General features: G+C 33.9%; 1 protein-coding gene and 1 pseudogene across 5 annotated transcripts in view; both read left to right on the top strand.

Annotated features, from left to right (window-relative positions):
* Grid2 (glutamate ionotropic receptor delta type subunit 2) overlaps positions 1-25,834 on the top strand; it is a 1,480,136-nt gene that overhangs the window by 33,219 nt on the left and 1,421,083 nt on the right. The window lies entirely within an intron of this gene.
* On the top strand, positions 13,150-13,309 carry LOC147827124 (U2 spliceosomal RNA; annotated as a pseudogene).

The following is a 25,834-nucleotide window of genomic DNA, read 5'->3' as shown; positions in this document are numbered from 1 at the left end:
GGTACATATTTGTCGTAAAGGTATTAAGTAAAATAATGTGAGTTAACTTTTAGCAGACTGTTGCTTCAATGTAAGCTTCTCCTTTTTTCTTTTCTTTAATATAGGTGGCTTGTACATTTGTTGAATGCAATCTTCCAAATCAAATTGGAGAGGATTATCAGTCCCCTAGTACAATTCAGTTCCTAGCTGTCAGTGCTTCTGTCACTGGCACAATGTGTCGCTATTGATATTGAGCCCCATATGGTCCAGTGTGCTGTGTTTACTGTTGTTTACATGCTAGTTCAGATTCCTGCACAGGAAAAGATGGTAATTCACAGTGAACTTTCTAAGGCTGCGGTTATGTTTCCTGTTTATATTCATATACTTTGATATTTCTCTGAAAAAAATGATACCACTAATAAATCTAGAAGTGCTTCTACTCCATCAACAGCTCGTGCTGTGAGCCAGCTTCCCAAGACCCATTTCTTCATTCAGACTCATCTTTCTTTCCAGGACCTCAGAGCTTTGTTCAGTGGTTCCATCTTAGTCTGGACCACATTATTTTGGAACATTTTACAACTCAATACCATATTAATGCTTAACTCCAAAGGCCTTCAAGAAGGATTTAAGTTCTCATCCTTTTCTTTGAAGAAAATCCTTGGCCCTATAAACTTTTTTCATCTTTTACCTGAGATCAGTTTTAGATATCAAAAAGATTTTTGGGAGGGTCCATCTTCTAGGGCCACCATAACTTACACCCTTCTATTGCAGTGGTGGCTACTCAGCAGTTTTTACACAGTAACAGGGAAATTGCTACTTCTTGATGACTTTCCTGGTTTCCTAGATGTACATGTGGTTGAGAACTTCTTCACAAGAACTTTTTTGAATTTATCCCATTAGTAAAAGGAAAGATGCCTCCCTTTGTTTAAGAACAAAGGAAAGATGCCTCCCCAGATTCACTGACAGTATTTAGAAGTATTTCCTTAGTTGAGAAATGAGCAAATGCTGACATTGCATGTGGTAACATAAAAGTGTGAAGATCTTTTTCTGCAAAGTAATATGTTTATTGCTGAGGGCCAAAAAGAGCCATACAAATTTATTCTCATCTTGTTATATACAGATGAATACTTGAGAATCAGGGTTCATCTATTAGACTCTTAAGAGTTAAGGAATATTTGTCATATCTTTTAAAGTTTATGTAGCAAGGTGAAGGATACCAAAATAGTCATTGTACATTGTCAGGTAATTTTAAAAATTAAGTGATTATAAATGTTTACTGAGAAACATATTTATTCATTAAACAGGTATGTTTTTGTGTGTGTTTCTACTACTGTGCAGGATGGCAAGAATTTAGAAATGAATAAACTAGACCAAATTATTATCCTTAGAGAACTTACATTCTACTTGGGGAAAGAAATATACAGTAAAAATGTGTATACATATATTTTTATATATATATTTAATTTATATATATATATTTAATTTATATATATATTTAAATATATATAAATATATATATTTGTTAAAATAAATATATATGATGAAACAAAATGAAATTGATGAAAAAAGAGCTTAACATAAATTTGAAAAGTTAAATAATGCATAGAAATATAATATAAAATCTTAAAAGAATGTGGATTGAATTGGTATGTAAGTTTAAAAAGAGAAACTGAGTTCAGAGAGTATGAACTCTTTAGTAGTAAGGGTTTATTAAAGAAAATGAGACAAGAGCCTGAAGAAGCCCTGTATTTGGAGGTCAATGATCTCATCAGTGGCTCATTTGAGTTAAAGCATTTAGATACAACAGCCTGACATTAGCACACTAGAATTTTCAAGCAGATTTATTCACAATCAATAATCATCAATAGAAAAGTCTTCTTGAAAAGAAATGTATTAAACTAATTTTGATAAATCAACTAGGATCCAGGTATGAGTATACATTCATAGATTTCCTCTAAAACAACAATTTTGGGGGAAGGAGTATTCAGTAACACAAAAAAAGGATACTGATTATTACTGTAAAAGAAAAGCATGTAGACTTTCAGGCAATCTGTTCATTGATACATATCTTAAAATACTTAGAAATTGCCAGCTGCTTCCAAATATTGTAATGCCATGTATTGTGCTATCTTCTATTCTTCCTAAATTGTCACAGAAGTAAAATTACCACCCACAGACAGATAAGGATCTTGGTCCTTTGCATTCATTATGAATCATGAATGAAGAAATGGTCAAATGTGACTTAATATAATATAATAATCTTTTGTAAATTAAAGCAAGAAATCTCCTCCCTTTTTCTTTTTTTTCCTTTTTTTTTTTTATGTTTTTTTTTTTTTTTTTTTTTGAGGCTGCGTCTTGCTCTGTATTTCAGTCTGGCCTTGAACTCCCTATGTCGCCCAGGCTGCTGCCTCAGCCTCCCTAGTGCTGGAATTACAGGTATGGGCCACCACACCCAGCAAAAAAGAAGCTCTTAAATGAAATATATTTAGCATATATTCTACTTTTACTGCCTTAAAAGTAGCCCATTTTTACTATATGTAATCATCAATCTTTTCAGTACTACTATTACTACTACTACTAAAATTGAAAAGGCATTGCTACTAACTTACCAGCAATACAGTAAGTTTATATTTTCATATCCTTGACTTTGCCTATTGCAGAGGTCAGAACTTGGATCCAAAAGCATGACTTGAAAGAAGGTGCTCAATCCAGAAGCACTGCTCTGATGGAGAACGCTGCTATACCTGCTCTTTTTGCTCCCCAAATGACTCATCATAAGGAGTCTCTGTATTATTGGTTTAAATTCCTCTGAAATCAAGTGAAATGAGCACAAGTCTGATTTCTGTTGGTGTTTCCCCTTTGTCTTATGTGTGGACACAAGTCTGAGACATCAAAATTATATTCTCTTGTTATCAACACAACTTTCATATTCAGTTCACAGTAACATTGAGTTAATATTTATTCGGTGAACTTCATATACAATATTAGGAAAAAATCAGCAATATTTTGTAACAAATGCTTTAATATTCAGCTAACCATTTGTATCATTTTGTCATTCCATCAGGGTAGTTCAGCAAACAGAATTTAAGAAACTTTTTATACAATTAAATTCTTACAGTTGAAAAATCTTGTTACACTAATGGTATTATCTTCTTATATTTTTTAGTTTGAAGTATTTTAGCTGCCAGTAATGTGTGTTACCTGTCAGTCAGCAGTTAAGCTTTCATTTTTGGTACTTTTTAAGCTGAATGCTTCACTCTTTTCCTGGCAAGTTTTTATACTTTCCAGGTGTAGATGGGACACACAGCCACAGGCAACACCTTCATGTTTACCTCTCTTCATTCTGGAAAGCTGGGATGTTGAAATCAGAATTTCTAATATCTAATTTCAACTTTCTGCAGGACTGATTTGCCAAGCTGTTGTTATTGCATCAGCCCCAAACAAAACACTTGGGGCCCAGGAATCAATTCACTTTACATAACTGTATGTCTGACGCAAGATCCAAATATTGGGACTGGTCAGTGTGAAAAGGAGGGACTCGTTGCCTGAGAATAGAAGGTGTATGAGTGTATCTGCATGAGTGCTTGTGTGTGTGCGTGTGTGTGCATGTGTGTGTGTGTGCGCACTTCCATATAATGGTATGGATGCCACATTATTTTTGAAATGAGTCCATTTTATTCTTGGCTTGATTCCTTAAAGAATAGAAAATATATTTTAAAATATATTTGAAGTTGAAGCTATACTAGAATGGACTGATAGAACCATACATTGAAAATTAACGAAGATCTTCATTTTGTAATGAGGATTATGTTCTATTTTTACTAGTGATGCAGATTTTAAAAAAGAGTATTGGGATTCTGAAACATTTGTATGCTAATGTGTGCACAAAAATCAAATAAAAGAGATGCTCTCATAATGATAACCTGAGGAATGGCAAGATTGGGAAACTGGTTTTTAGATAATAAGCTAAATTTTAGGAGCTTTTTTGTCTCCTGAAATGATTTATGAAAAGGAACACTTTTCCTACATAGTCTAAATAAAAGATTAAAGTGCCATTTATAAAGTAAACTTTCTGAAACCACAACAGTTTTATAACATTAGTGAAAACAGGAGAGTTTAGTTCTCTTAGGCAAGTACTTAATGTTTTAACAGCACAGCATTTTATTGTCTGCACACATTCCACGCAAAGCAGTATTAAGTTCTAAAGATTTCAAATTATTTCTTTGATAGAGGTATAGAATTAGTATTCATCCCAAAGGAACAAAAGGGATATAATAAATAAGTATTCATTATTAGTGAAAAAATTAAAACTCAGAATTCCTGCAGCACAATTTGGATCTTGCTCATTTAAATTATATGCCTTTTAAAATGAATCAAGAATTAATTCACACTTCAACTTATCTAAATTAGTGTTTTACTCTTATTGGACCATTTATCAATAAAAGGAGTAATGTTGCGGGGACGCAAAGAATAAAAATGCTAGTTCATTCATATGCCTTGTGAATATACTAGAGATAGTAGCCTATGTTAAGAAAATTTCAGAGATTAAGAAATGTTTATGAAATGCTGCCTCAAAATGCATAAAGTTCCCAGGTATTAAAGAAGTCAAAGGTAGTAGTTAGATGTTATCTTATTGAAATGAAGCAAACTTTGTGAAATTAGAGAGAAATATTAGTGACATATATTTTAACGCAGAGATTAAGGATACTAATTGCGATATTAATTAGTGCCTTTGTTGGGATACTTTGAAAGTGCATTATGTACTAATTGAACATTAGGGAAAGTATAAATAGTAGAGTGTTTCTTTTCTCCCTTCTGTTTTCCTCTCCTCTTTATTCTTCTCCTCTTCTCTCTTGTCCTGCCTGCTCTCCCCTCCCTCTTCTCTCCCCGGCTCATTCTTTCCCTTCTTTATTACCTGAAATGTACTGGAAGATGGAGGGGTTTTGCTAATGAGCATCAGTGGCTAACTAGATTTCAGTCAGGTTCCTTATCTAGGGCTGTGATTATCCTTCACTGTAGACACAAGTCAAGATTGAATCTAAACTAGATTTCCCAAAAAAAAAAAAAAAAAAAGTCAAAGAACAACGACATTCCAAACCTGTAAGCTGGAGTGTAAGTAACACTCCAAACAATAATTTGAAAGTCTGAACCATAGAAAATATCTTACAATGACCTATTTATGTGATATGATAGTTTGTTGAATATCCAAGAAAAAGGGACTAAAAATGGCTATTTAAGAAGGAGTTTATACATAATAGTTAACTTGCCAGTATTTAGTGTATATATAGCACCTATTGCCAAATTGATAATAACAGTATCTTATAGATGAAATTTATGTTATCTGTGACTGATAGTCTAGCTGAACATGTCTATACATATATATCTATAAACAAATAGCTTATACAAATGAGAAAGTGACATAAGATATAAATATGATTAAATGAGATGATTGCTATATTTGTATATCACAATTGTATTTTTATTTAAATTATATTCTATTTTTCAAATAAAATAAAATTAATATTCTTATAAGTTGACTAATAGGACAATATATGAGGAATAGAGCTGAAGATTTTTGGGAAATTTGTTATCTTGTCTATTATGAAACATTTTATTTAGAGAAGTGCTCTTTGTAAACAGTAGTGGTATTTTGATATTTAATTTTCATTGCAGTTATATAATAAGGTAATATATTTGATAATATTCAATAAGGTATATAATTAGCAGTATTTGGTTTAATGTGTATAGGAAATACTTTTTTAATCTTTTGTGTTGTAAAGTAAACAAAGATAATAAAAAGCAAAGAAGTAAAAATCTATAGCTTAACAACTACCATGGGCAACATTTTTAGAACCACACCAAGGTTAAGAAACAGAACTTTACTAGTAACACAAAAGCCTGTCCATCTGCTCGAATCCCAGTGTAAAACTGCTCTGTCTCCAGCGATAACATTTCTCATCTATTTTCTCACTTCTTATATCCATTTTGTGAGGGCACATGCTTATTACATATTACACTCCTTTAAAATTCCCATCTTGCCTTGGTTCTACAAGTGACTGGATATGGTTAGTGCTTATTTTCACCCGTCTTTTTGCTTGTGTCTTGCTTGTTACTATTTTTGTTGAATGTAAAATTCATTTTACTTTTTAGTGTCATACATACGTTACTCCATTTTTGCTTGGCAAAATTATTGGAGCTGCCAAAGTCTGTACGTAATCTGATTTCCTTTCCTTTATATTTGTATTGCTGTTTTTCCTCTCCTAATGTTATTCTGTGTTATTGTAATCTTTAAATTAGTCTCTCTTTCTTTCTCTTTATATGTATTTGTATATATAATTATACTTATAATTACATTTATATTATATGTACTTGATATTAGGTTGATATAAATTTATACTGGTCCCTTTTATGGTAGTCACAAGGGTATATAAAACATGTATATTGAATCTTGTATGCCTTTTTAAATTTTTATAAATTGATTTTTAATCTCTTTTACTTTCCTTTTTTTTTTTCTTTAAAATTACCTTCTCTTCCTCTTTTGAGTGTTTCTTAAGGTAGTAATCAGTTTGCTTGAGCATATATTCTCCTTGGTTGAGTCATCATTTTACAATTATTTTTAAATTATTGTAGAAAATATATTTAGTGTGCCATTTTGTCCATTTCATATGTAAAATTCATCAACATTAATTGCCTTCATCATATTGTGAAACCATCACCATTATTTTCAAAGCTTTTCCCATCAACCCAAACAGAATCTTGATACCAGTTAAATTACTATAACTCCCACCCTGGCTCTAATGCTTGGTAATTTCTAACATACTTTGTCTCTAGAAATAACCTACAATTGGTATTTCCTACAAGTGGAATCCTACTGTTTAAACTGTGGTGTCTGGTTTAGTTCATTTAGCATATTTCCAAGGTCCCTCCATGTTGCAGCCTGTGTAAGAATTTCCTTCATGATCTTATTCTATTTTTTGGGTGAATACCATTCTCATAGTGTTTATTTTGTGTGTCTATTTATAAAATTGATTAGTTCTAGAGTTATCTCCACCTTTTGCTACAGTAAATATTGCCATGCCAGGATTTGTTTGAACCCCTCTCTTCAGTCATTTTGGGTATATGTTTAAGAGAAGGATCCCTGGTTCATATCACAATTACATGTTTAACATTGTTAAACTGTTTTTTACAATGGTGTCCCATTTTTAAATTCCCTCAAGAAAAAATGAAGATTCCAATTTTTCTACATCCTCCTCATCACTTTTCATTTTTAAAAATTAGTATGTATTTGCAGTACATAATGATTACACTTACTCTTGGGAATTGGTACATGTCTATAATTAATCTTAATTATTTTTCATTTTCTGTTTTTAGTTTTATTTTAATTATAGTAACCCACTATAGTAGTAGTCAATCCAAATTCATTACCTATTTTTAAATGAGGTTGTTTATTTTTGTTTGTGAGTTACAAGGATTTTAAAATATATTTCAGATATGAAAATCTTTCCATTTCAACAGATTTATTACACGTCTTGTATGGGTTTCTTTGAGTTACTCCTACTAGAAGTTCATTAAGGTTCTTGAATATTTTCTTGTCTTCCATCAAATTTGAGTTTTTGACTATTACTTCCTCAAATATTCTATTTCTTCTTCCTGTTAGTCTGCAACAATGCATATGCTGGTCAGCTTGATGGTCCCCTGCAGTTCTATTAGGCTATTAGTTTTCTTTTTTTTTCCTTTCTATTCTTCAGGCTTGATCATTTGTATTGTTGTGTCTTCAAGTTTGCAAAGTATTTTCTTCTGCCAGCTCAAAGCAGCTTTCAAACTCCTTCAATTTGTCTCCTGAATTTATTTCCTTTGTTTTTGTCAGTGCTAGGGATGAAGCCCAGGCTCTCATACACACTCTGCAAGTGCTCTACCACCCAGCTATACTCCTGGACCCAACATGTATTATTATTATTATTATCATTATTATTAATGATTTGTCATTAAATTTCCCAGGCTGGCCTCCTTCAGACTCCTGCCTTGGCCTCCTGAATTACTTGATTTTTCAGGAAAACTTTCTCCCAATTGGGTTTCAACTTGCCAAAGACTAAAACTAGACCTATTATCTCTCACCATGCACTAAAATAAAATCAAAATGGATTAAAGATCTAAATATTAAAACAGAAACTCTGAACCAGCTGGAACAGAGGTTAGGTAGAACTCTTGAAGATATTGGGGTAGAAAAAGACTTTATGAATAAAACCTCAGTTGCCCGTGAACTAGCACAAACAATCAACAAGTGGGATCTCCTTTTACTAAAAAGCTTCTGCACAGCAAGAGAAACCACCAGCATTGTGAAGAGATAACCCACAATGTGTGAAAAAATTTTCACCAGCTGTCCCTCAGACAAAGGTCTACTACCTTGAATCTATAGAGAACTTAAAAAAATCAGACCTCCTAAATTTAAATACCCAATCCAAAAATGGGCATCAGAAATTAACAGACATTTCTCACACAAAGAAGTAGACGTGACAAATAAACGTATGAAAAAATGTTCAACATCACTGGTCCTTCGAGAGATGCAGATGAAAGCAACACTGAGATTTCACCTCACTCTAGAAAGAATGGCTGCTATCATGAAATTAACCAACAACAAATGCTGGTGGGGCTGTGGGGAAAGAGGAACACTGCTCCACTGCTGGTGGGAGTGTATACTGGTGCAACCACTGTGGAAATCAGAATGGAAATACCTCAAAGAACTAGGATTGGAAGTCCCATTTGACCCAGCTATTCCCCTGCTGGGTATCTTCCCCAAGGAATTAAAAGAATCATACCACAGTGATATATGTGCCCCCATGTTCATAGCAGCACAGTTTGTGATAGCTAAAACATGGAAACAGCTCAAATCCCCATCAACTGGAGACTGGATCAAGAAAATGTGGGGTTTTTTTTTATAAAATGGAGTACTACTCAGCCGTCAAAAATGAGAAATTAGAGACATAGCTAAATGGATGCATATTGAGGCGATACTCATAAGTGAAATAAATAGGTCACACATGTGTAAATACCGAATAGTTTCTCTAGTGTGAGAAACTGAAAGTATAAATAAGGAATAAAAGATATAATCATGTGAAATAGGAAGAAAATGGGCAAAGGGGAGGGAGAAGTGACAGGGGTAGGGAAAAGGAAAGAAGGGAATGGAATTAATATGAGAAAATAAAAAATGGAAACAAAGTCTTTGTAAATAGGGCAAGATGGAGGGGTTGAAGGGAGGGCAGGGGAAGGGGGAAAAAATAAGAACCAAGAGAGTATGTAAAGGTGCGTATCTCCAATGATGAATGTCATTATATTGTACAACTAAAATGTACCAATAAAAGGATATACAAAAAAGAAAAAAAGAAAACTCTCTTCCACTTTTTCTGTAAGTTCTCAGGCCATTTATTGTATTTCTCAACTGGAAACTTTTGCCTCATGCATCTGCAGCTCACTGTTTACCCTGAGAATGTTCTCCAGCTGTGACTACCATATTCTAACTTGGCTGAGTTTCCAGTTAGGCAAAGTAGACACAAGCAATGTGGTCAATTCTTCAGGTAGCTACCAGATAGGTTACAGAAGATGTACAAAGTAATTTTCAATAAGGTCCACTCTGTGCTCTCCAGAACCGGGGACCAGGGTCCCAGAGTAGGAACACAAGTTGCTACAGGAGCAGAGAAGTGGGCAAGGGACAGTGAAGGTGCTGAGAAGCTTTCCTGCTGTATTTTACCCTATCTTGATTCAGTATTTGCTTTGTTGCTATGACATTTCGATTCTTCCAGAGTTCTGAGAACGTTGGTTCCAGCAGGGTTTTCTTTGTAAAAGTTTGTATCAAGAATTTTGAGCTTGGAACTTAACTACTCTGCCATTTTGCTGAGGTCAGTGAAATTTTTTGTATTGAAAGAATCTTCCCATTTGATTTCTTTATTTTTTTCCCCTTAGTGTTGTTATATTTCTCCTTTTCCAATCAGAATTCATATTCTTTCATAGCTTGCATCTTTTCTACATGTTTTAAGTAATTTTGAAAAAAATACATTATTATTTTCTCAGGATATTACTTTCTATTTAAAGAAATAAATATGAGTTTATTTTATTTGATAGACAAGTTTTATATACTATTTAATTGTGTCAGTAAGTCAATCATAATTTTCTGTGTCTGCCTTATGCGAAATATATGCCTTGGAGTAAGTCAAACTTGGTTAGATTATTTATAATTATTATTGCTCTGGACCTGTCTAGGCTGGTCAGAATGGACAGATACTGCTGCAATCATTGCTCTATATTATATTGACGGAGTGGTGATGGGAAATTATAAGGGAGATGACAGTCCGATTATCTCCCACCACATTTATTAATCCTAGAAATTTAGAAAATTACTTTAAAAATTCCTGTATGCAACATTTATTTCTGAAGATCCCCCCATTTATTGCTTGGAATTTTCTCTTTATAAGCTATTTATATACTTACTGCCTTCATCTTATGACTCAACAATGAGTTCTAATGTCACTTGTGGTGACCTTCCTTGATTATCCTAGATCTCCTAATCTTCCTAGTACATGATGTTCTTTCCTTTAAATGTATTAGCTTTCATGTTTGTAATCTTGTCTTTTCTTTCTACAATGTAAACTTTTTAAATCAGGTTCTTTCATTCTTGGTCACTATTATGTTTCTAATTTCTAGAGAGATATACAGCTGTTTGGTAGATGTCTCTTTTCTCTAAAATGGGATATTCTTTTGCTTCTATTATTTTTTGGAGTAATCTTATTGTATTCTCATATGGGCATTTATACAAGCATTCAAAATGATACTAATTTAGTAGTAAACTAGAAATTTCTTTTTTACTGGAGCAATTTTAGGATTTAGAATATGTTTTCATGAAGTAAATAGTAAAAATATTGCTAACATTAGATAGCAGTTAAATTGCTTTTGGAGTGACTTTCATACTATGAATTGTAAGACAGAATAAGAGCAAATTGCTAACAGCTGAGTTATTTTAATACATTGTTTAATTTTACGTTATGAGAAACGTCAAAACTGCTATTTTTAAAAGTGTTTCATAGCAGCAAAACAATAAAATAACAGAAATACTTTGAACAAAGAAATAAACAGTTTCAGTATTTGTAAGTATTTCTAAATTAGAATATTTTCAGATACCTGAGATGCAACTACAAACTATGAAGGTTATGTTTGTTTTCTAGAATCTGTTGAGATCATTCTTGTGTTTCCTGGATGTCACATATGAGACTAAATGTTCTATTTTATGTACAACTTTATCCACAATTTTATTCTTCCATACAATTAGGACATAAAGGAAAAAATTGTCAATTTTATGTGAAACAGTGATGTCCAGCTGCAGATTATGAAGAGAAAACTTCGGTTATATTTTCAAAAGAATTAAAATGCCAAGTAAAATTGGTTTATTTATAATATTTTGAAATGTATACCTTATATTTATACCTGGCCATGGTATTTTGTTTTTCTACTGAGGCATTTTCTTTTATAAATTTACTAATTCATTTATTACCTTTTGTACCTTCAGAACATCTGTGTCTTCGAATAGTAAAATTTTACTTGAAATTGCTGAGGAAAGGACTTGAGGAAAGAATGTGTTCTTCTGAAATTGCAGTTTCAATTATTTGACACAAATTTCTGTTTTATACTTATATTTTGAGATACTATTATAGTAGAGCTGAGAGTGTTAAAAGCAAAAAAAATGTTTTTTGCTTTCTACTGTATCTTTTAAAATCATATTTAGCAAAACATTATATCCTAATTATATCTATAGTTACTAAATGTTGAAATCAAGTATGCCCTTTTCCTTTATGAGATTTCAGCTGAATATACATATATGTATACCACATATGTACTACCCATGCCTTAATCATTATATGCAGATGTGCCCAATACACTTCTGTGCATATACCACCTTTTCCTATACATGTATAAATCTTCATTGATATGTCCACAGTATAAGGAAAATTGGCCTTTCATATTGAAGGGATCTGCATGGGTAGATTCAACCAATTGCAGTGTGAAAATGTAGTTAGGTGTGTATCAGCTGTGTCTATAGTAACATAGACAGATAGCGTTTTCCTCTTACTCCCTAAACAATATAAGATGACAACTATTTACCTAGCATTTATATTGCTTTCATATTGTAAGTAATCTAGAAATGATTTAAAGCATATAGGAAGATGTATGTAGACCATATATAAAAATGACACCATTTTATGAATCTGAAGCATCTGAACATTTCGGTATCCATGGGGGAAAGGGGATCCTTGGACCAAGTGCCCATTGCTAGCAAGGGCTGACTGTGCACACAGCCCACCTGTGTCTCTGCACCCAAAAACACACTGTCTAACACTTGCTCTGTCACTGTGCTTTCATATTTCAGTAGCATTGTTTCTATAGTAACTAATGCACTGGTAAAATCAAAGCTGAAAGGGTTGAAATTGTACAAAAAAGCCAACCAAAGCCAATGCTTAAATGATGAGCAGGTGGAAGTTTTTGTCTGGGGATTGTACATTTTAGAATTGGCTAAAGCAATCTGAAATCATTGCTCTGTAACAAAATACAATCTAGACAAGGTCGACACACCATATGCTTATGTTTAAGCAGCAAATCACCAGTGATGGTGGCTGTGAGGGACTGCACATACTTGGGTCCACAAAACCTTGCATGCTTTATATCTTACTGCATCTGTGTGCATTAGGTAGAATATGTAAAGATGGACTGGGGACAGTGCTGTCAGGCCAAGACAGCATTTCCAAACTTTGGAATATGCATCTATTTAAAAATCATTTATATTTTTTTCAAATGATGTATCGGGGCTGAGATTTAGCTCAGTGGTGCTCCATCTTCCTTGCAAACCCAAGGTCTTGAGTTTGATGCCCAGTAACAACAACAAAAAAAATATATTTCTGTTTTAAAATTGTGTATGTATCTTATAAAAGTTCTGTGCAGTCAAGAATAAGGTCCTTTTACAGTTATTTTGCCATGATTTTAATTCTGAAAATTGAAATCATCAAAACAATTGGACATGAATATATTAAAAAATTAAGAACTGCACTGGCCTGCTAAACATTTAGAAAAAATGAAGAAAATATTGAAGTATACCAATACCAGAATGTTTATGTTAATACAACAGACATGATCGCTTCTCGGCCTTTTGGCTAAGATCAAGTGTAATACAACAGACGTGAGTTAAACAAAAAGAAATACGAAGGAATTTAAAATTTTTGAAAATAATTTGAAATTTGCTCTTTTGTTTTTTCTGCTGGGTTACTTGTATTTCAAAGTACCTGCACTCTTTGTTGACAAGGAAAAGATGTGTGGTTTTATTTATATCTGCCATTCATACATATTTGAGTTATAATGATCATTTTAATGATCATCCATTTGAATTTACTTGCTGTATAGAGCTCTCATTCTTAGCTAAAATTATATATTATCTCTTTCTGATGGTGTTACAAAGCTACAATTATTCCCTAAAATAAAAACAAGATTCATTAAATATATAACTATAATATAAATGTTAAATAATTGTCTCTTGTTTTTATTGTGACAGTATTTTCATGTGTGATAGTTTTAATATATTAAGAATACATATTTATTCAATAAATCTATATTAAACCACTCTTAGAACATAGTTCCTTTTGGATATATGAAGATATAAAATATTTCTTAAGAAGTCCTGGAGAAAATGTGATCATAAGTCATGACCAGACATGCCTGACAAGTTCCTTGATACAGTTGTAGACAGAGTATTAGATGAGGGAACAATGATTCAGTTTTCTTCATGTTGTAAGTAGCATTTTAGTTCAACTCACAGTGTTAGTGGCATTTGAGAGAGGATGTGGTGTGTAATTATATTTAGTTTGGAGAAAAATGAAAAGAGTCAACAGAAGACCGATATTGAATAAGTTAAATGTGTGGAAAACACTCAAGTCAATGAGCTTTACTGTTATGATGTTTATTGGAGATCAGTAACATGGTTGCATGTATATTGTTCATATTTGGTTAGACATGTTCTCCTGAATATCTTGGGGAGAATTAGAAGGAGACATTGACTATATAAAAATTTTGGAATAGTTAAGGAAAGCTTAGATATGTATATGTTGCAAAACTTTGAGTGGATGATCTTACTTGAGAAGAGAATAAAAAGAACAAAGAGATGCTTGGGAAATACCATTTGTATAGGAATTCCCCGAAGAAGAGGAGCTAGGGAAGGAGAAATGGAAAGAAAGTTTGAAGATACTGGATTGGGCACTCAAAATAGGTAACAATAGAGAATAATTGTTATTTAATATAGCAGACTAATTTTGAATATGGTTATGTGTAATTATACTAAAGAGGTTAACTTTAGTGCCAATCACTAGACTTGATGCATATTTTATCACTATACTTCGCATTTATTAGTAATCAATTTATTTCTAGTTCAATAAACATTAAAATGGTATATATAATGATGAGAAAGCCTTTTCAATTTCATTCATGATTTGAAAAGTGAAAACATATGTATTCTATATTACATTTATGTTTCTTGCTTTTTGTTTGCATGTCCCTCAATAAATTGCAAGTTTATGTTTTTGATTTTTGATGGCAGCATACATCTAAAATATACAGAAACCCTTACACAGGTGGTATTTTTCTGTATTGGTAAAAATGAATGTCTCTTAAATGTGTAGGCAGATGCTGTAAATTCTTTGTGGTAGAGGAAAGTAGATTTCCTAATCGATTGGTCTTTATTAGCTGCTACATTTGTAAGTGGTGAGGTTTTTGTGCTTTGCTCTTTCACTTTTCCTTTCAGCATTTTGTGGTCACTCTTCCTTCTGTCCTCACCAACTTATCAAACCATACCACCTCATCATAAGGTGTAAACTAAGGCAGATATACTAAGATCTGAAAGAATGAGAAATAACTTTATAAACTAATGGCACCAAAGAAGCTTTGAGCCAGATATATTGAAGGTTAAATTCTAACTCCATACTTCAACAACTGCACAACTTTTGACAATCTGTTTAACTTCCCTGAGCTAGAACTTTTCCTGTGGACAAGGTAATTAGGATTCATTCATAGGGTTGGTGGTAAGAATATATTAACAAAATATCTCTGAGAAGCTTGCAGTCACCAATCATGTGTTAGGTATATTCCTTGCCCCTTACCTTTCAGAGGTGTCTGCATTTCACATTTCAGTAGAACAAACTCCTTTAACACTATGAAATACCTGTCTGCTTCTGAAAACTCAGACTCCACTGTGATGCAGGTTAGAGTGATGCTTATGGAGAGGAAGCCTTTCTACCCTCTGAAATCACACACCTGCTCCTCTTGCTTGGGAGGCCAGCATGATCTGTCTTGTTGCCAACTCAATGAAAGGCTTTAAAAGCTTGCCAAAACATTTTCTCCCTGGCATTTTCCCTTAGACTTCTAATTGCAGTGACTTTTTAAATGTGTGACCTTTGATATTGACTATTTCTGGGAAAAATCTTTATAGAGGGATACCAGAGGCAGCAGTCCTGTGATTCTAAATCCCTTACCGAGCAGAGAATTCTCATCCATCTGAATTGTATTTCTTTGTAAACTACCTTTAATGGTTCAGTTTGGGCAGTCTAATCTCTCTCTGGAGATAAGAAAGAAATTCTATGAACACAGCAAGTATTTTAAGACAGGAAAGGGGAAAAGAAGAAAGATTTAATTAAGCAGAGAGCTTTACCTGTTTTTCCCCTACTGTTATTTATAAGCAATAAATTGCCTCTAGATTTACACCTATACAGTTCCATGCTTTTTATCCTGATTCTAGTTTCCCTTTTTAATCTTGTACTTTACCAAGAAATCTTGTGTTGAGTAATATGCCTTGCCCTTCTCTGTGCTTTGTCCTTCAGCTGGGGTACACCTCTGCCCTGCCATGTTCTCTCTATAAAGATGTGTTCATCCTTCCAGGATGGAGCCAACATTCTGTCTTCACTCATTTATATATTCATAAGGTCAAATAAAAACACAGAAAGATAAACAAAACCTCACCATTACTGAGTGCTGTATGCCAGATGCTAGGTATAGAATAATAAATAAAATGTGGATCTTTTCCTGAAAAAGTTCACAGATGTATGGGAAGACCTGCAAGCATATAAACAGATCTAATGCAGTGAAGGAAGTATGAAAATAGAGGCATATTTACCAATCATCCAGAACTATTGGAGTGAGACAGGGAAGGTCCATAAGATCAGTGATGGAGTCTTCAGAGATAGGAGAACTTTGCTAGGTAGAAAGAATGAATGGGGATAGGGAGGGAAGCTGAAATACAGAAGACCATATTGAGTTTGGAAAACTACCAGGTCTATTAGAGCCTGAGATTTCTTTTAAAAATTTTCCTCAATTCTAACTAAAAGTGATCTCCTATGGAAATTTTGTGAGCTTCTCTCTTTTGTATGATGGCTAAGTTTATTTTCTTTTATGAAAGGAAAAAAAAAATATATATATATATATATCTAGCTAGATTGGGTGTCTGTGTTCTATTTTAATTGTCCTAATAGTAGTTTATTTTTCTTGAAGCTAAAAATGGGATCTTCATGACTACTCGTGACTATTTCACTGTTTAAAACACCCATAACTACATATTACAATTATCTTTATTGATTGATTGATTACTATGGGCCAAGGGATACACTAACAAGCCTGCATTCATATCTCCAACCTGCAACTATAACCATTTCAGACCATTTGAGACTAGGCATTATATGGATGTCTATGATGTCAACTTACAGTTAAATAAACAATGCTTAGTGGGATCAGATGACTTCCTTAAGAGGCAAATTTAATTTAAAAGACCTGAATTCAGAGCTATACCTAAATAAGTACATTATTCTGCCTTCACAGAACACACACACACACACACACACATATGTATATCCCATATATATTGCCATATATATTGCCATATATATCTCATATATCTCATATATATACATATATATCCTATATATATATACATTTGCTGTGCTAAACTTTAGATGTACAAAGCAGTTCTTCAAATGAAAAAGCAAATTCATGATATTAAGTGAAGAAAATGTATCAATGCATGATAATATACATTGTAAGTTCAGAAAAAATTCTGGAGTATGTTTATGTAACTGAAGCATTAAGTATATTGGAAGGTGATTTGACCTTTTGTTGCAGTATCTATTGTATAATTTTAGGATCTGGGTGTTGGTATCATAAAGGTGACACCTGGTATGGTCATTTCTAGAAAGCAGGGTTGTTGTAGCTGAGTCTACCTGGATGGTCCTAGAGGAAGTGGGTGTAAGTGGGTTTGGACACTAGTGAGTAAAAAGAAGTTTCCCAGTGCCCTGCAGCTTTTTTGTTTGTTTGTTTGTTTGTTTTTGTTTTTTACAGGTTTTCAAACTCCTTCATTGCCAGTGTCCTGGTTAATGTGGAAGAGCAGAGCCTCCAGGATTCAAAATCGCTATGAACTGGGCTTTTGGCTCCCATAGGCATCCGTGAATTTGCAAGTGCAGTGTGTTATAGTAGCATCTACCTTTCAGTGCTGCTCCCTCTTCCCATTCTAGGGTTATCAGCCTGGCTAATTACAGAAGGGAAAGGGCTTGAAAATGGTAATGATGTTGCAGAGTTATGTTATTGGTGCAGAGTGCCCTGGAAATAGGATAAGAGAAAAATCCAAGTCTTTATATTTCTCATTAAAGCGCACATAAAAACATATGAGGTGAGACACTCAGAAAATGAGACTGATTTGAAAACATTGGAAAACTGGTTTATTGGCATGTTATGCCCTTCATAGTGGTTATCAGAGGAGCCAAACCACACAGAATGTTGCCATTGCTCACACAGTTTGGGCTTCTGTATTGCATTGTCTTTGGATTCTGTAGGATGTATTTTAATTCTCAACAGTGGTAAATCTTCAAACATAAAGAGTTGATTCTGTTTTTGCCATTAGTACAAGTTAGAATGTGCCAAATTTGGTGAGTAAAATGGGTGATCAAATTGCGAAGTATGATTTCTTGCCAAAAGCAAAGTGGACTACAAAATAATGGAATATTTTTTCTTAATGTGGCTTACAAACAGACTCTGTTTGTTCCAAAACAGGATTTCTGAACTTATTTTGAAATACTGGATTAGGTCTGTTAATATATATTTTCCAGGTACTTAATTGGATGCATTAATTCTGATATATATATATATATATATATATATATATATATATCAACCTGAAATTTTCTTTCTAAATTTATAGTCATACCTAAAGTTTTAAAGTTTAGTCAGTGAGCAGCCTCATATATATATTTAAAAATTCTCATTCAGGAATTTTATTTATTTTCAAATTAATTTTATGTTACATTTAAGGTATATAATGTAATGACATTCATCATTATAAATTTGTACCTTTACATAAACCATCTTGATTCTTATTTTTCCCCATTCCCCTGCCCTCCCTCCAATCCCTCAACCCCTCCCTATCTAGAAAGACTTTGTTTCCATTTTTTCTTTTTCTCATATTAATTCCATTCCCTTCTTTCTTTTCCCCTACCCCTCCCACTTCCCCTTCCCCATTGCACCTTTTCTTCCAATTTCACATTATCTATAATATCTTTTAGTCCTTCTTTACACTTTCGGTTTCTCACACTAGAGAAACTATTCAGTATTCACACATGTGTGTCCTATTTATTTCACTTATGAGTATCACCTCAATGTGCATCCTTTCAGCTATAAATGTCTTTAGTTTCTCTTTCTTTATGGCTGAGTAATACTCCATTTTATAAAAAAGCCCCACATTTTCTTTATCCAGTCTCCAATTGATAGGGAATTGGGTTGCTGCCGAGTTTTAGCTATCATGAATTGTGCTGCTATGAACATGGGTGCACATATATCACTGTGGTATGATTCTTTTAATTCTTTGGGGAAGATACCCAGCAGGGGAAGAGCTGGGTCAAATGGGACTTCCAATCCTAGTTCTTTGAGGTATCTCCATACTGATTTACACTGTGGTTGCACCAGTCTACACTCCCACCAGCAGTGGAATAGGATTCCTCTTTTCCCACATCCTGGAAGCATTTGTTATTGGTTGATTTCAAGTTAGCAGCCATTCTTTCTGGGGTGAGGTGGAATCACAGCATTGTTTTCATTTGCACTTTTCAAATGACCAGTGATGTTGAACATTTTTTCGTATGTTTATTTGCTATTTCTACATCTTTGTGTGAGAAATGTCTATTCATTTCAGATGACCATTGTTGGATTGGCTCTTTAAATTTGGAAAGTCTGATTTTTTTAAGTTCTTCATAGATTCTAGATAGTTGACCTTTGTCTGAGGGACAGCTGGTGAAATTTTTTCACACATTGTGGGTTGTCTCTTCACACTGCTGGTGGTTTCTCTTGCTGTGCAGAAACTTCTTAGTAAGAAGAGATCCCACTTGTTATTTGTGCTAGTTCACAGGCAACTGATGTTTTGTTCATAAAAGCTTTTCCAACACCAATGTCTTCAAGAGTTCTACATAACCACTGTTCTGCTGGTTCAGCATTTCTGTTTTAATATTTAGATCTTTAATCTACTTCGATTTTAGTTTAGTTCATGGTGAGAGATATAGGTCTAGTTTTAATCTTTGGCAAGTTGAAACCCAATTTTTACAAGACCATTTATTAAAGAGGCTAACTTTCTTCCAGTGAGAGTGTTTGGCTCCTTTTTCAAAGGTGAGGTAGCTGAGTGTGTCTGGAGTTGTTTCTTCATCTTCTAATCTGTTCTAGTAGTCCTCAGGTCTGTTTCTTTGCCAGTACCATGCTGTTTTTATCACAGTAAGTTTGCAGTATAGTTTCAAGTTGGGGGTTGTGATACCCCCTGCCATATCTCTTTTACCTAGAATTGCTTTTGCTATTCTGGGTCTCTTGTTCCAAATGAATTTTTGGATTGTTTTCTCAAGGTCCATGAAGTATACTGCTGGGATTTCAATTGGGATTGCATTGAATCTATATAGCAGTTTTGGAATTATGGACATTTTCACTATGTTAATTCTTCCTACCCAGAAGCAAGGGATGTCTTTCCATTTCTGATATCATCTTCGATCTATTTTTTTCAGAGTGCTATAGTTTTTAGAGTAGAGGTCTTTGATTTCTTTTGTTAGATTGATTCCTAGATATTTCACTTTTTTGCATGCTATTGTGAAAGGAATTGTTTGCCCTATTTCTCTCTCAGTGAGTCTGTTTTACATGTACAGAAAAGCTATTCATTTTTGAGTGTTGACTTTATATCCAGCTACTTTACTAAATTTGGTTATTAGGTCTAGAAGACTTTTGGTGGAGTTCTTAGGTTCTTCTATGTAGAGTATCATGTTATCTGCAAATAATGACAATTTGACTTTGTTACTTATCTTTATTCCTTTTATTTCTTTCTCTTGTCCAATTGCTGTGGCTAATGTTTCCAAAACTATATTGAACAGGAGTGGTGATAGTGGACATCCTTGTCTTGTTCCTGATTTTAGTGTGAGGAATTTCAGTTTTTGACCATTTGATAGGATTTCAGCTGTTGCTTTTTCATAAATGGCTTTTATCAGATTGAGGTAGAGACTGTCTATTCCATTTTTTTTAGGGTTTTTATCATAAATGCATGTTGGATTTTGTCAAATGCTTTTTCTGTATCTATGGAGATGACCATATAGTTTTTGTCCTTGGCTCTATTGATATAGTGTATTACATTGATTGATTTGCATATGTTGATCCATTCCTGCATCCCTGGCATGAATCCCACTTGGTCAGGGTGTATCATCTTCTTGATGATCTTCTGCATTCTATTTGCCAGTATCTTATTAAGGATTTTTGCATCTATGTTCATTAGTGAGATTGGCCTATAGTTCTCTTTTTTGGTTGGGTCTTTCTCTGCTTTGGGGATCAAGGTGATGCTTGTTTCCAGGGAAGAATTCGGGAGTATTGCTTCCCTTTCAATTTCATTGAATAGTTTAAACAGTGGTGGCAGTAGTTCCTCTCTAAATGTCTTGTAGAATTCAGCAGTGAAGCTTTCAGGACCCGGGCTTTTGTTAGTTGGTAAGTTTTTAATTACATTTTCAATTTCATTTATTGATATTGGGTCGTTTAGAATTTTTAGGTCTTCTATATTCAACATTGGTAATTCATACATATCTAGAAATCTACCCACTTCTTCTGTGTTTTCCATCTTATTGGCATAAAGGTTCTTGAAGTAGGTATTGAAGATCCTCTGGATTTCTGCTAGGTCCATTGTAATTTCATCCTTTTCATTTCTAATTGCAGGGATTTGGGCTTTTTCTTTTCTTTTTCTGACAAGGTTGGCTAAGAGTCTGTCAATTTTGTTTATTCTTTCGAAGAACCAACTCTTGGCTTTGTCAATTTTTTGTATCATTCTCTTAGTCTCCATTGCATTGATTTCTGCCCTGATCTTTATAATTTTCTCCCTTGTATGAGCTTTGGGTTTTTCCTGCTCTTCTTTTTGTAGAAGCTTGAGGTTCAGCATCAGGTTGTGTAATTGAGCTCGCTCTGTTTTCCTAATATGAGTATTCACTGCTATGTATTTCCCTCGTAAGTCTGCTTTCATTGTGTCCCATAGATTCTGATATGTTTTATTGGCATTGTCATTTAATTGTAAGAACTGTCTGATTTCTTCTTTAATTTCCTCTGTGACCCACTGGTTATTCAGAAGTGTTTTGTTCAGTTTCTATGTGTTTATGAAATTCTTGCAGTTTGTTTTGCTATTGATCTCCAATTTCATCACACTATGGTCTGTTAATATACAGGGGATAACTTCACTTCTTTTGCAGTTACTTAAACATCTTCTATGAGTGAGTATGTGGTCTATTTTAGAGAATGACCCATGTGCACCTGAAAAGAATGTGTCTTCTGATTTTGTGTGATAGAACACTCTGTAAATATCTGGTAAGTCCATTTGTTTAAGAGTTTGATTGAGTTCTAGTATTTCGTTGTTTATTTTTTTGTCTAGTTGATGTAATTGTGACAGTGGGGTATTGAGGTCCCCCACTACTACTGTATTAGTGCTTATATGGTTTTGCATGTCCATTAGTATTTGTTTTATATAGTTGGGTGCACTAGTGTCTGGTGCATAGATATTTATGATTGTCATCTCTTCCTCTAGGATTTTTCCCTTTAGAAGGATGTAGTATTCTTCTTTGTCTCTCTTAATCAGTGTTGATTTGAAATCCACTTGGTCTGCAAAGAGGATAGCTACTTCTGCTTTTTGGGGGGTTCCTGTCGTATGGAGTATTGTTTTCCACCCTTTAACTTTCAGTTTTTGAGTTTCTTTTTGAATTAAGTGTGTTTCTTGTATGAAGCATAATGTTGGATCTTGCTTTTTGACCTATTCTGCCAATTTATTTGTTTTGATTGGTGAATTGAGACCATTAAAATTGATGGGTATAACTGATATGTATTTACTTATCCTTGGCTAACATTTTCTTTTTGTTGGAATCTTCTGCTTTGCATTTAATTTCTTGTCACGCTTGATGGATTCTTTCTGCTGGGCTTCAGGGGATTGTTATCCTGGTCATCTTTTCCTAGGATATTGTTTAAAATTTTTTGGAGCACTGGTTTGGTATTCATGAAGTTCCTAAGGTGCTCTTTGTCATGAAAGTACCTTATTTCTCCATCAATTTTGAAAGATAGTTTCAGGGTACATCAATCCGTGTTGAAGGCTGTTTTCGTTTAGGGCTTGAAATACATTACTCCATGCTTTTCTTGCCTTGTGGGTTTGTATTGAGAAGTTTGCTGTGATTTTGATGGGCTTTCCTTTGTATGTGATTTGTTTCTTTTCTTTAACTGCTTGTAGAATTTTGTTCTTCTGTTGGGTTTCTGGAATCTTAATTATTATATGCCTACATGTAGATTTTTTTTTAATCATGGCTAGTTGGAATCCTGTATGCCTCCCTTATCTGTATGTCAAGTTCTTTTCTCCTATTTGGGAAGTTTTCTGCCATCACTTCCTTTTTTTTTATGTTGTCTGCACTTACTTCTGTTTCTTCACTGACTCCATTCAGTCTGATGTTATTCTTTGCATCGTCTAGCAGCTCCTAGATTGATTTCTCGTGGTCCCTTTCAATTTTAAAGCAATTTTTCTTTTCCTGGTCACTAATTGCCGTCTTATCTTCTATACCTGAAATTCTGTCCTCACATTGGCTCATTCTGCTGTGTAGACTTTCAATGGCGTTTTTAATCTCTTGGAAATCTGTTTGCATCTGTTTTGTGGATTCCATTTGTTTCCTATGTTGGAACTCCATCATGTTCCTCAGCTCCTCTATTTTTTTTTTATCTGTGTCTTCTGTAAATTTACTAATCATATCTTGTACTATGGGCACAATCTCTGCTGTTATCTGAGAATTTAGTTCTGATTTCATTTTTTCTAGGTCCTCTTTCTTTGCCAGTTCAGGGAGTCCAGGTGGTAGAGTATCAGAATTTTCCATCTCGTTGTCCTTTGGAGTTGACTTAGGTGATCTGGAAGTCTGCTTTTGAAACTTATTTATGTGTCTTGTCATTTCAACAGATGCAGCCTGCTTTGCATTTGTTGAGGTGACTTTTTGCTCACCCTGTGGTTTTCAGTTCTCAGCAAACCACGGAGCAGCCTTTACTCTGCTGCTCACCAGTACACCAGTTTCTGGGTTCAGAGCCTTGGCCTTCTGGATCCGAGCTGACCTGTTGTCTGGACAGGCTTCTGGCTGGGGCCTGAGTGCACTTGTGATGGTATCTAGGTGTGCCTCTCGCTGGGGCCCCTATGTAGCTGTTGTCTGGGAGGGGCTTTGGCTGGGGTCTGTGCACCCCAGTTCCTGTTATCTGTGCAGGCTTTGACTATGGTCTCCACATACTTATCAATGGTATTGAGGTGAGCCTCTGGGTATTGCTTGTGTGCCTGTGTAGCTCTTTTCCAGGCGTGTCCTTGGCTGTTCCCAATGGAATGGCGGGCCTCTGGCTGAAGCTTGTGCACCTGTACAGCTCTTTTCTGGGTGGGATTTCGGCTTCTCATTCAGGAATTTTAGACTAAACACAAACATTTTTGTAATGGGTAATATTTTGAAAACTAAAGTGTATAATTTTTTGAGATCTAATATAAATTTAATTAGAAACAAAACAGGTTTTGAAAACATTTAGTACTTATTTAGAAAAATAAGTTTTAATTATGGAGTGAAGAATCAAGCTTGTATTTTCTGAATGTTATGGCACCATTGTATTCATTTAATCTCATCACAGCTCTGTGTAGTAGATGTTATTTTAATCTTTTGGTACATTATCCAAGTTTTCAGTCAGTATTCAAATTCTATCTAAGTACAGGGCTTTTGTTCAACTCTAGTGCAACACTTGTATTCACTCTTCAAAGGACAGAAGGAGAAAAAGGAGCACATTTTTGAGTAGCAGATACTCACTTTTTCTTTCATATTGTTAACTCAATATATCTAAGAGTATATTAACTTCTAAAATCTTACTACTCAGTATATCCAGCAGACCAGCACCAGAAACATCTTGCTGCTGGTGGGTTGGAGATGTAAATATTAGGTGCCTCATGATATTTAGTGAAACTGATAAACATAAACTGGTTTTCTCTTCAGTAGACATGTTTTACAAGGAAGAGAAGCATAAACAACTGTTATATACTCTATAAAAATGATACACAGCTCAGAAAGATTGTCATTGATACTGCAGCCAAATATTAATGATGAATTACACAATTTACGGCTTTTTATTTTTCTGGATATTTATCTTTGGATCTGCCATTATCTCATCTCTTTTATTTGGAATTAAATACAATATACTACATTTCTAAAATGTAATTGAAAGACAGCTTAATTTTCATCAGTCTTCCTATTTTTTACCAAATTGTATTTGAAATGCATTTTGTAATCACACGTTTTTATTATAAATATTCAATAGCTTCTACATGTGGACTTATACTTTTTACTTTCTTTAAAAGATGTTTTCCACTTGTGTATTATATCTTCTGTCTTACCTCAAATGATGAGCACCATTTTAATAGGAAGAATTCATTGAATTCAAATAACGTTTATATCTGATATTGTTTATAACCAAAATAGTACCAGGGGAACATTTGAAGATCTGATTAACTAATGATAGAAATATAGGTGTAATAAAGTCAAATAGTCTTATCTAGGACCCCATAATAGGCTTGAGTCAGCTGGGAAAAGGGCCTGTTCTAAAAATAAATGAAGCAGTGTACCATTGTAGATAGGTTTTCCAGTGCTTCTGCCAAGATTACTTCTGATTTAGTCATGAGTGAAGTACTGTATTATGCATCTCATCCAGAAAAGGAAATAAAACATATTAGATAAGCTACCAAAACCTAAAAAAAATCCCTACAAAACAAGTATTATATAGTAAATCTTTATTTCATTTCTTATTAGTGACTTTATATTATGGCTTATAGATAGTATTAGTATATTTGTTATAAATGTATGTTGAATGGTAATATGTACTTGGTATTTTTCTGGGTATCTGAGAATATAGTATTAGAAAAGAAGACAGTATAAAAAAGCATAAAGACAAGTATACAGTATAAATACAGCATAAAAGAAGACATACACAGTATAAATAAGTAAAGTATACAGTATGTTGCAGTGTCCTAAATGATGGTGCTCTAGATGGCATGAAATGATATAGGGGCTATTGATCCTTTTATATTATGAAAACCATACAGGACCTTACAGAGAGGGGGCTAGTGAGTGAAACCTGTTAAACAATGAGGAAGATGTCTGTGTGGATACATGTGGCAAAGAATGAAGATGTTTGTGTGAGACACATGACAAGAGTGCAGCAATTCTGAGACCCTAGAAGCCAGAGAGAGAATTAGTGT

The sequence above is a fragment of the Heterocephalus glaber genome, unplaced genomic scaffold (genome assembly GCF_053883595.1).
Source record: "Heterocephalus glaber isolate CG9 unplaced genomic scaffold, H.glaber_assembly_v1.0 deba00001454, whole genome shotgun sequence".
NCBI lineage: Eukaryota > Metazoa > Chordata > Mammalia > Rodentia > Bathyergidae > Heterocephalus > Heterocephalus glaber.
This window is presented reverse-complemented; position numbering and strand designations above follow the sequence as displayed.